The sequence below is a fragment of the Pan troglodytes genome, chromosome 23 (assembly GCF_028858775.2).
Source record: "Pan troglodytes isolate AG18354 chromosome 23, NHGRI_mPanTro3-v2.0_pri, whole genome shotgun sequence".
Classification (NCBI taxonomy): Eukaryota; Metazoa; Chordata; class Mammalia; order Primates; family Hominidae; genus Pan; species Pan troglodytes.
The window spans coordinates 38,245,629-38,256,114 of NC_086016.1; the positions used below are offsets into that span (position 1 = coordinate 38,245,629).

The following is a 10,486-nucleotide window of genomic DNA, read 5'->3' on the forward strand; positions in this document are numbered from 1 at the left end:
TTTGTGTTGAAGTGAGCAGCAGGGTAATTTCTAGTCTTGGTTTTGTCATGTACCTGTCAAGGTAAGTTACTAATTTGCATTGTCATGGTAAAATTCCACAGGCTCTGTTTTAAGGGAAAAGATGTTGGGGCTCACAAGGAATTTTCTTGTGGGAAATCCATGAGGAAGACCACCTGGGGAATATGTTGCCTTCTGTCTTGGCAGATACCTGTTTAGGGACAAAAAGAAGGGCAGTTTTTTGACTGATTCAATTTCCCTGCTTAATGGTTTTCTTTGGCATAGAGAGTTTGGGGCCCTGATATTTTATTTTCCTTTGACATTATCTCTCCCCTTTTCAAAATCTTTTTGAGAAAGCATTGGAGATGCAAATCAGTCTCTGGTCATGAGTTTGATCTGATTCCTGTCAGATGAAGTTGTCTAGTTTCAGTCTGTAGGGTGTTCAGGGAAGCATAGTTTTAATTTCTGGTGATTCCAAGTGAGAAAAATGAGAGAAAGAAGACAAGAATGATGCTTCTTTTGAGACTTGCAGCCAAGAAAGAATTCACGAGCCAGCCTAGATGAATTTTGGACCAATAATAAAACTGGAATACAATGGACAAAGCTAGAATCTAATAACAGGTATTCTACAGTTTCTTTTAAAACATATTTTTTTTCTCTTCAGTCCTCTAATTCTACCAAAGACAAATCATGGTAGGACTAATTTATTTGAAAAATAAGTTGTAGTCTTATGATACTTGACCTGATTACTTCCATAAAGTGCAGTAAGAACAATGATTTACCATGTGGGTTCTTCTTAAGAAATTGGATTTGCTGGAACATCTTCTTTTTCATAAGGAATCTCAGATTACACCTTTTAAAGCCTTGAGTTCAGCCAAGTATTTATCTGTGCCTGCAGGTTCCTGTATGAATTGGGTGAGTTCCTCTCTTCTTGAGATTCCAAGATAACTTGGGGGTTCCTAGGCCTGTCAGAAAGTATTATTTTCCTTACTTACCCCACATCCCACATCAGGAACCCTGTATAGTCAAAGAATGAGGCCAGTTTTTTGATGGGGCTTTCATTGGCTCTATAAGTCAACCTCTATTCCTCAAAGCTGCCTGCTCATATGTGAAAATATGCCATGCCAGTCAAAGCCTTGATAAAATAACTAGTGTCTCCAATGGTGTCCTGTTGCAAAGGAAAACAGATTCTTACTGAACTTATGCAAATAATTCTATTGCCATAAATTAAGAAAACTCACAAATAGTTTCCAAATTCTGGAGAAATCAGATAGAGAGAAAGAAATGTGCTTTAACTTTTGCTCACAAGAATATATTTCATTCAACTGTCAAAAGCTGTACATAGCTTACAAGATATCAACGTTTCCTTGACTCTGAAGAAGAAAAAAAGAATCAGCTATGTTTCAAACACAAAGTCATTTAAAAAATTATTTCAGTCCTCTATTAGATCAGTCCTAAGATAGAAAAAAAATCAAAAATATTAGTTTGGAGACTTGCCGCCAGGAAAGATTTCAGGATCCATTTTAGATAAATTTTGGACAAATAACAAAACTGGAAAAACAATGCACAAGGCTCTAATCTAGTAACAGGTGTTCTATAACTTGTTCCACCTGATATTGGGTTAGCAATCCTCATGAACATAACAACTTTTTAATTAGAGTCCTGGATTTTTTTTCTCTAGTCCAATGGCACAGCCTGTAGCTGATCATAAACTGGTATTGAGAAGAATTAAAGTAAAACAGTAACTGTGGATAGCAAAAGTATTAGAGCAGCCTTGGCAAACACAAAATTGACAAGGAAATTTGGTTTTTTCTGTGACACACAACAACTTACCGTAAAAATCATTATTATTACTAATAACATATATTGCTGTGTGCAGTGGCTCAAACTTGTAATCCCAGCACTTTGGGAGGCTGAGGTGGGTGGATCACTTGAGGCCAACAGTTTGAAACCAGCTGACCAACGTGACAAAATCCCATCTCTACTAAAAATACAAAAAGCAGCTGGGTGTGGTGGTGCACACCTGTAGTCCCAGCTACTCGGGAGGCTGAGGCATGAGAATTGCTTGAACCTAAAAGGTGGCAGTTGCAGTGAGCCAAGATTGTGCCATTGCACTGCAGCCTGGGTGACCGAGTGAGACTCTGTCTCAAAACAAACAAACAAACAAAACAAAAACACCATAGAGGAAGCTATAACAGAATTATAGGCATCTCATACAATTTTGGAACACATTTATTTATATATAACTCAAAGAAAGTTACAACACCATTTTACATCTGTCCTGCTAGACCCGTGCTAGACACTTGCAAGCTCGGAGAGCACAGTCTTGGGGAGAGTAAAGAAAAGACTTGGAGAGAGCAGATGAGACATAAGCTTTATTCAGGGAACTTACATACAAGGAGTCCAGGAGCAGCAGGCTGGACAGAAAGCCCCTCACATTTGTAAAAAGCATGCAGTTTATATAGTATCCTTCCCACAGCAACCTCCACTTAGCCACCTCCACCCAGCAACCTCCACCTAGCCCAAAACAAAGGGCCTTGGTTCCCTCCAGGACCTGCTTCCCAAGGACTGGGCCAGGTTCCAGGTGTTCTTCATAGGTATGGTGTAAACATCTGGATTGGCCATTCCTGGGGTCCATAGTTTAGAACAATGAACAAACATTCACCAAGGAACATAGGGCCATTCTCAGGGGATGCTTGAATTATTGCTGTCTGACAGGACATGCCCACTAGGCACTCCACTCCAGTACAGCCTTCAGTGGCCCTCTCGTACCAAGTAAGATGAATACGTCTCTTCAAGACTTCAGGGTGCCTAATATCTAAAAAATTAATGAGGTCAAAACACTGGATTTGAAATTTGATTTTAGAAAGTTTGTCAAATATCAAAGGTTTAAAACACTTGATATCACAAAATAGGATTACAGCTCACTATAAAGTAAGTCATTCGTGTGGCCAAAGAGATAACTTAAATATTTCAAAAACATAGAAATGTTTACACCTTGAGAGAGAGGAGACTCAGTTTCCCACACAATAAGACCTCATAAAGACAGCATGGGCCGGGCATGGCGGCTCATGACTGTAATCCCACCACTATGGGAGGCCAAGGCAAGCGGATCACCCGAGGTCAGGAGTTCAAGACCAGCCTGGCCAACATGGCGAAACCCCGTCTCTGCTTAAAATACAAAAATTAGCCAGACGCGGTGGTGGGCACCTGTAATCCCAGCTATTCGGGAGGCTGAGGCAGGGAGAATTGCTGGAACCCAGGAGGCAGAGGTCGCAGTGAGCCGAGATCGCGCCATTGCGCTCCAGCCTGAGCAACAGAGTGAGACTCCACCGCAAAAAAATAAATAAACAGCATGAGGCCAGTGGAATCTGTTTCTCTCCCTACCAGCTTTTTTGTAGTTTATTCAAAAAGCAAACAGACGTCTTTTATTATCTTGTAATATTACATGAAAATCTTGTTCAAAGCAGCAAGCCCAAATTTACCTTTGCTTAATGTATTATTAACACTAACGTTAATTTTAATATCTTAGAAACAAATCTGTCAAATTTTAATTAGTTACATCTTAAGGTAAAATATTTTATAAATATTTTATAACCTTTTCAATTTCTATTAAAAAGCAGATCAATGCTCCAAGAAAGCCCTGTTATTCTCATACAGTGGCTCAGATTCTGACCTTTCATCAGTGTGGTATTTATATTAATTTTCAATTTATAGGAAAAGTAAATAATCCCCATTACAATTTTGCCACCTTGATCACAAACAAATTCTTTTTACAAGAATAATCTTCCACACACCTTCTATAATTGGCTGAAAACTTTGGTTTGGTCCTGTTTTTCATTTAACTTGAAATAATCCTTTAAAAACTTCTAAACTAGATAACATTATTATTATTATTATTATTATTATTATTTTTTTTTTTTATTTTTTATTTTTTTTGAGACAGAGTCTCGCTCTGTCGCCCAGGCTGGAGTGCAGTGGCACGATCTCGGCTCACTGCAACCTCCGCTTCCCAGGTTCAAGTGATTCTCCTGCCTTAGCCTCCTGAGTAGCTGGGACTACAGGGGCGTGCCACCACGCCCGGCTAATTTTTTGTATTTTTAGTAGAGACGTGGTTTCACCGTGTCTACTAAAGATGGTCTCCATCTCCTGACCTCGTGATCCACCCACCTTGGCCTCCCAAAGTTCTTGGATGACAGGCGTGAGCTAGCACGCCCGGCTAATTACGTTTAACAAAACCCACATTCCTGTGCCTCTTATAACGTTTTTACCAAAAACACATCCTACCTTTTGTCACAGGTATAACTGGCTGGGACCAATATTGTGGACAGTAAAATAATTTACCCAAGACAGTCATGGGTAAAGAAAGACAGATTTATTAGAGAAAGTACAAAGACACATTGCAAAAGTGCAATGGTCAGCACAGCAAAGAAGGGACACCTGCAAAGTGTCAGGGGCTGAAGGGAAGTTTCATAGGGTTGTACTGGAGGCTACCTGTGGAACGAGGTGCAGCTGGGGCTACATGCGGAGTGAGGTATTTGGGAACAGGATGTCATGCTAGTTGGTTGTCTGTGATCAGCTGTCTCTCAGAACAATTGTTCTCCCCCACCTGGGGCCCCTTCCTCGTTGTTGCTTACTTATCTTATTAGGACTCCACACAAATTACTCCTTATCAGATTTTAGCCAGGACAAACAGCTGATATTTCTGGCTTTTTGACTTTTATACAAAAGATAACCTCCTGAGTGAAACCAATAACGCTTAACTAAGGTCATTACTGAACCATGGATGCATGTATTCCCCCTGTTCTCAGGCTACACACCAGACAGAAAGTGAGCTAAGCTATTTTCACTGTATTCTTATCTTTGCAGGTGTAAACTCAACCTTTTCCCCACGGCACTTCCTTGGGTTATTCTGAAAGCCTCTGCGGTACTCTGATTATCCCGATGTATATACTACATGAAACACTGTCTGGTTTATTAGTTCATTTATCTCACTAACAGCAATCATACTAATACGTTTTTATGACCTGAGAAGCCTTTGCTTCAAAAGAATAAGTTTTAGTAGTTGAAGTATCAACTACAAATCTCAAATGACTCTACGGTTGCCCACCACCATACCACACATTTGAAGAAGCAGCTTACGTAAAATCCTTGACGAGAAAGGAAGGAATCAAACCTTCTAAAACTGGTTCCAAACGAGCTTCATAATCACTCTGACTTTCTCAATTAAAACGTATTAGTAAAAATAATTACATAACTTTGTCAAAGTTAACTTGTAGGTTAAAATTATTTATCTTTTTATGGCATATCCATTTAAACTAGGCTTCCAAGATGCTATGTCACCTATCATAGAAGGAAGAACTCCTTCATTTTCATGACCACACCCATGTGGTCATTTTCTTTTCTCTGTTTTTTTTTTTTTTTTTTTTTTTTTGAGACAGAGTTTCACTCTTGACTCTCGTTGCCCAGGTTGGAGTGCAACGGCACGATCTTGGCTCAACACAACCTCCGCCTACCGGCTTCAAGCGATTCTCCTATTTCAGCCTCCCACGCAGCTGGGATTACAGGCATGTGCCACCACGCCTGGCTGATTTTGTATTTTTATTAGAGACAGGATTTTTCCATGTTGATCAGGCTGGTCTTGAACTCCCGACCTTAGGTGATCCGCCCGCCTCGGCCTCCCAAAGTGCTGGGATTACAGGCGTGAGCCACCACCGTGCCTGGCCGTGATCATTTCCTTAATTCGTTCATTAGTACTTTATATTACTTCCCTGATACTAACAAATTAACTTGCACAAGACTATAGATGCCCAAGAAGTAGAGACAATATGAACTATGTTACTTGCTAGTATCTTAATTGTTCTCCCATCATGATGTGTTCTAATACATAATAGATGAAATTAATAACCTCTCCCTTACTGTCTAAACTATAGGGCATCAATGATATTGAAGCTACAAATATACAGATTATGAAGACCTGAGTTTTGACTCCTACATAATTCCCACAACAGACTTAAAATCAAGAGAGCTGTGGTTGCTTGAAGTTGACAGTTGAGTAGTTCTCCCTATAGAAATATTAATTCATATGTTAATTTCATCAGCAGATGTCCTATATTTGTGAGCCATACCATCATTAGGCCTAAAAATCGTTGCAATCCCAGGGCATTTAAACCAAGCAACCTTAATATCTACACGACCAGACCTTTACTACAGACAATGCCCAGAAATCTGCAGATCCAACCATGGCTTTATACCCATTGTTCTTGAACTAGTCCCCCTAAAGCACTTCGAAAATTGGTCAGCCTCTATATCATAATATCACTGTGAAGCTAATTAGCATTAACCTTTTATGTTAAAGACTGAGAGCCAGGATTTCTCCACAGTAAAATGTCCCAACTAAACACATCTACATTATTTAGTATGATTTTATGTATAATCATATCACTCTTTATCTTATTTCAATTAAAATTCTCAAAATTTATCTCCCCAATAAGCTCAACACTAAAATTCTTTGAATCACAGAAACTTGAAATTCCTTGAGAAATAAAATGAATGGAAATGTATTTGCCTTTCATTGCCCTAACAGTAATACGAAGACCCGTAGTTATAATCTCCTATTTCCAAATATTTTATTTCTATCATCTAGTCACCTGATTAACAACTGGCTAATCTCCATTCAACAGCGACTAATTCAACTCATATTAAAACAAATGATAATAATACATAATACCAATGGATGAAGCTGATCCCTTATACTAATTTCATGTATTCTATTTATTGGCTCAATTAATTTACTAGGAGGCTTCCCACTCACACCAACTACTCAACTCTCAATAAATTTAGGTATAGCTATTCCAGTATGAGCAGGAGCAGTAATTACTGGTTTTTGTCACAAAACAAAAGCATCCCTTGCTTATTTCCTACCACAAGGAACGCCTATTTAACTTCTCTCTTTTCTAGTCATCGTCAAAACCATTAGCCTTTTCATTCAACCAATAGCCTTACCCATATGATTGACTGCCAATATTACAGCTGTAAATATAAATTACACATTTAATTGGAGGTGCCACCTTAGTATCAACATCTATTAGCCTACCCACAGCCTCAATCCCACTTATTACCTTGATTTTACTAGCCGTTCTTGAATTTGCCATGGTTTTAATCCAAGCATATGTTTTTACAATTTTTTTTTTTTTGAGACAGAGTCTAGCTCTGTCACTCACGCTGAAGTGTAGTGGCATGATCTTGGCTTACTACAGCCTCCAACTCCTCGGCTCAAGCAGTCCTCCAGCCTAGCCTCTGGAGTAGCTGGGACTACAGGGGCATGTCACCTTGCCTAATTTTTTTATTTTTTATTTTTTGGTTTATGGGGTTTTATCATGTTGCCCAGGCTGGACTCAAACTCTTAGGTTCAAGCAATCTACCTGCCTTGGCCTCCCAAAGTGGGATTATAGGTGTGAGACACCATACTCAGTGATTTTTACACTTCTAGTGAGCCTCTACTCACATGATAGTACTTTACGACCTACGAAACCCAAGCATATAATAGAGTAAGCTTCAGCCCTTGGCCATTCACAGGGGCGCTCATAACTACTGAAACACTTGTTGTAAGGCACTCATTACAACATCTGTCTTAGCCATATGATTCCACTCGAACTCAATTACTCTATTAACCCTAGGCCTACCTACTAATACATTAACAATATATCAATCATAATGAGACAATATCAGAGAAGGCACATTCCATGGCCACCACTTGTCAATTGTCCGAAAGGGCCTTAGATATGGAATAATTTTATTTATCGTATCAGAAGTAGTTTTCTCTGCTGGATTCTTCTGAGCATTCAAGCCTGGTTCCAATCCCAGAACTCGGAGTCTGCTGGCCTCCAACAGGTATTTACCTCCTTAACCCCTTTGAAGTGCCCCTACTCCACATATCCATTCTCTCAGCTTTGGGAGTATCAATTACCTGAGCCCATCATAGTTTGAAAGAAGAAAACCAAAAACACATACTCCAAACCTTATCCATTACGATTGCCCTGGATATTTACTTTACACTCTTCCAAGCCTCAGAATGCTTCCAGGCACCTTTCACCATCTCTCATGGCATATATGGCTCAACATTCTCTATCGCTACAGACGTCCATGGACTTCACGTCATCAATGGCTCAACCTTCCTAACCATCTGCCTTGTGCATCAACGAAAATTTCACTCATCAGACTCTTGCCAAATTCCATTGCACATCTGCTCTACAATCAAAGACACCTTGGATCTAATTCTCCTTCTCATATTACTACTCATATCAGTACTGTTCTCAACTGACCTATTAGGAGACTCAGACAATTACACTCCAGCAAATCCCCTCAACACACCACCCGACATTAAACCAGAATGGTGCCTTTCATTTGCCTATGCAATTCTACATTAAACCAGAAGGGTGTCTTCTATTTGCCTATGCAATTCCACATTAAACCACAGTAGTGTATTTCATTTGCCTATGCAATTCCACATTAAACCAGAATGGCAACTGGGAAGAGATGGGAAGGAACGTTCTAACAATGACCGGAAACATGTGTGACAACTAATTGATGATAGCCAGTCTGTATTGAGTGTCTGTGATGTGCAGGGCTTCTTTTTTTATTTTTATTTTTATTTATTTATATTTTTTGAGACGGAGTCTCGCTCTGTCGTCCAGGTGGAGTGCAGTGGCGCGATCTCGGCTCACTGCAAGCGCCGCCTCCCAAGTTCACGCCATTCTCTTGCCTCAGCCTCTCGAGTAGCTGGGACTACAGGTACCCGCCGCCACACTCGGCTAATTTTTTGTATTTTCAGTAGAGAAGGGGTTTCACCGTGTTAGCCAGGATGGTCTCGATCTCCTGACCTCATGATCGGCCCGTCTCGGCCTCCCAAAGTGCTGGGATTACAGGCGTGAGCGGTCGCACCGGGCCTGTGATGTGCAGGGCTTCTGACATGTGTCTCATTCAATGATCACACACAGCCCGGGAGATGGGTACCACTTTCCCATTTGAACACAGAGGAATCCACAAAAGTTAGGGAACTTGCCAGTGTTTTCTATTGCTAGAGCCAGGACTTCTGCTTCAACCTCATGTCTTCAATGACTGTGCTCTACTCCCTTAAATATACAATATTGAGTCATGTATACACGCTCATGGTAAATGACTCCTCATTGCAAATTCATGTCTCACACTCCGTGCTCAACTTTTCGTCTTGGTGAATTCACTGGTGCTGCAGTGGACAGCCTGTGTCCCCCTTGCTTCTCTAAGATCCTTTGTCCCACAAAGACCTGGATCCTGCCAGATGCCGGCCTAGCCCCTGCTGTGGCTGCCGAGCCCTCCTGGCGCTGCCCTGTTCCCTCTGCTGTCCTCCCCTAGCTGATGGACCTTAGGGTGTTTCTAATTCTTCATGTAAATTATGCTACAAAGAACATCCTCCTTCACATAAAACTGCCCACATTTGATTTTATTTCCTTAAGATATTTGTAGGAGTAGAACGACTAGGTCAGAGGGTATCAACATCTCAAAATGTTTTATACCTAGAGCCACACTGCATGCAAATTGTACCAATTCACACTCAAACTAGCAGTATATGAAGATGCCCTTTCTTTCAGTCTTACTGGCTCTCAGTAGTCTCTTTATCAGGACAAAAAATATATACACAACATGTAAATTTGAGAACTAAATATTCTTGTTATCAATACCAATTAGTACAAACTTTAAGGCACGAAGGTAGCAGTTGAGATGTGAAGCACTGAACAAAGGAGAAGGAGGATTAATATTGTCATTTTTTAAAGAGGGAAGTTAAGAAATACTGGGTACAACTGAGGGTATAAGAAAGTTGTAAGTAAATTGTTTACAGCTACAAAGTTGCTAATGGAAGACATAAAACTGGTGATAGAATGTTAGGAAAAGGTGGAGAGAAGAGATAGAGGGAGGGTACAAATAAGATGAAAATGACTAATAATGATACTATAAATCATAAAAATACCACTTCAGGCCCATCCAGTTAGGGGCGGCTCCAAGCATTACCATTGTTCTTTTCTCACCGTGTGTCTCTGCGCACTCCCCGGCACACCCACTTCCAGCAGCTGGTCTTTGTTTGCAGACTTTATTTTAACAGCTCAGCGGTTCCCGGTCCCCCTGATGGGGTTCCATCCTCCAGCTCTCATACTAAAGCCCCCTCCTCAAAAGCCACTTGCCTCCCTCTTTCCCTTTCCTGCCTTTGTCTCAGGGTTCAGACACACAGAAGTTTGTCTTCTGGGGACTCCATGCAGCAAGGGAAAAAGGGGGACCCAGTCCTGGGCAGCATTCACCAGGGGAGTATGCAGAGGGGCGTCTGGGCGCTTCTTGCTGTAAGGGACAGGGATGACAGGAGAGGGGCATCCCTTCGCCTTCTTCCTGCTTTGTTCACTGTGTGACCCCCTAGGCCAAGGCAACCATCTCAACACCATGAGCCAGTAGAACTGGGAGG

General features: G+C 40.8%; 1 protein-coding gene across 3 annotated transcripts in view; it reads right to left on the bottom strand.

The window, feature by feature from the left end:
* Positions 1 to 10,080, bottom strand: part of APOL3 (apolipoprotein L3) — a 37,584-nt gene extending 27,504 nt beyond the window's left edge. For 2 of the 3 annotated variants that reach the window (XM_016938739.2, XM_016938737.2), the window contains exon 1: positions 10,062 to 10,079. The gene's annotated coding sequence lies outside the window, so the exon portion shown is untranslated. Of the gene's footprint in view, positions 1 to 10,061 lie in introns of all 3 variants that reach the window. The other variant, XM_063807495.1, reaches the window with a different exon arrangement.
* Positions 10,081 to 10,486: the final 406 nt, after the last annotated feature.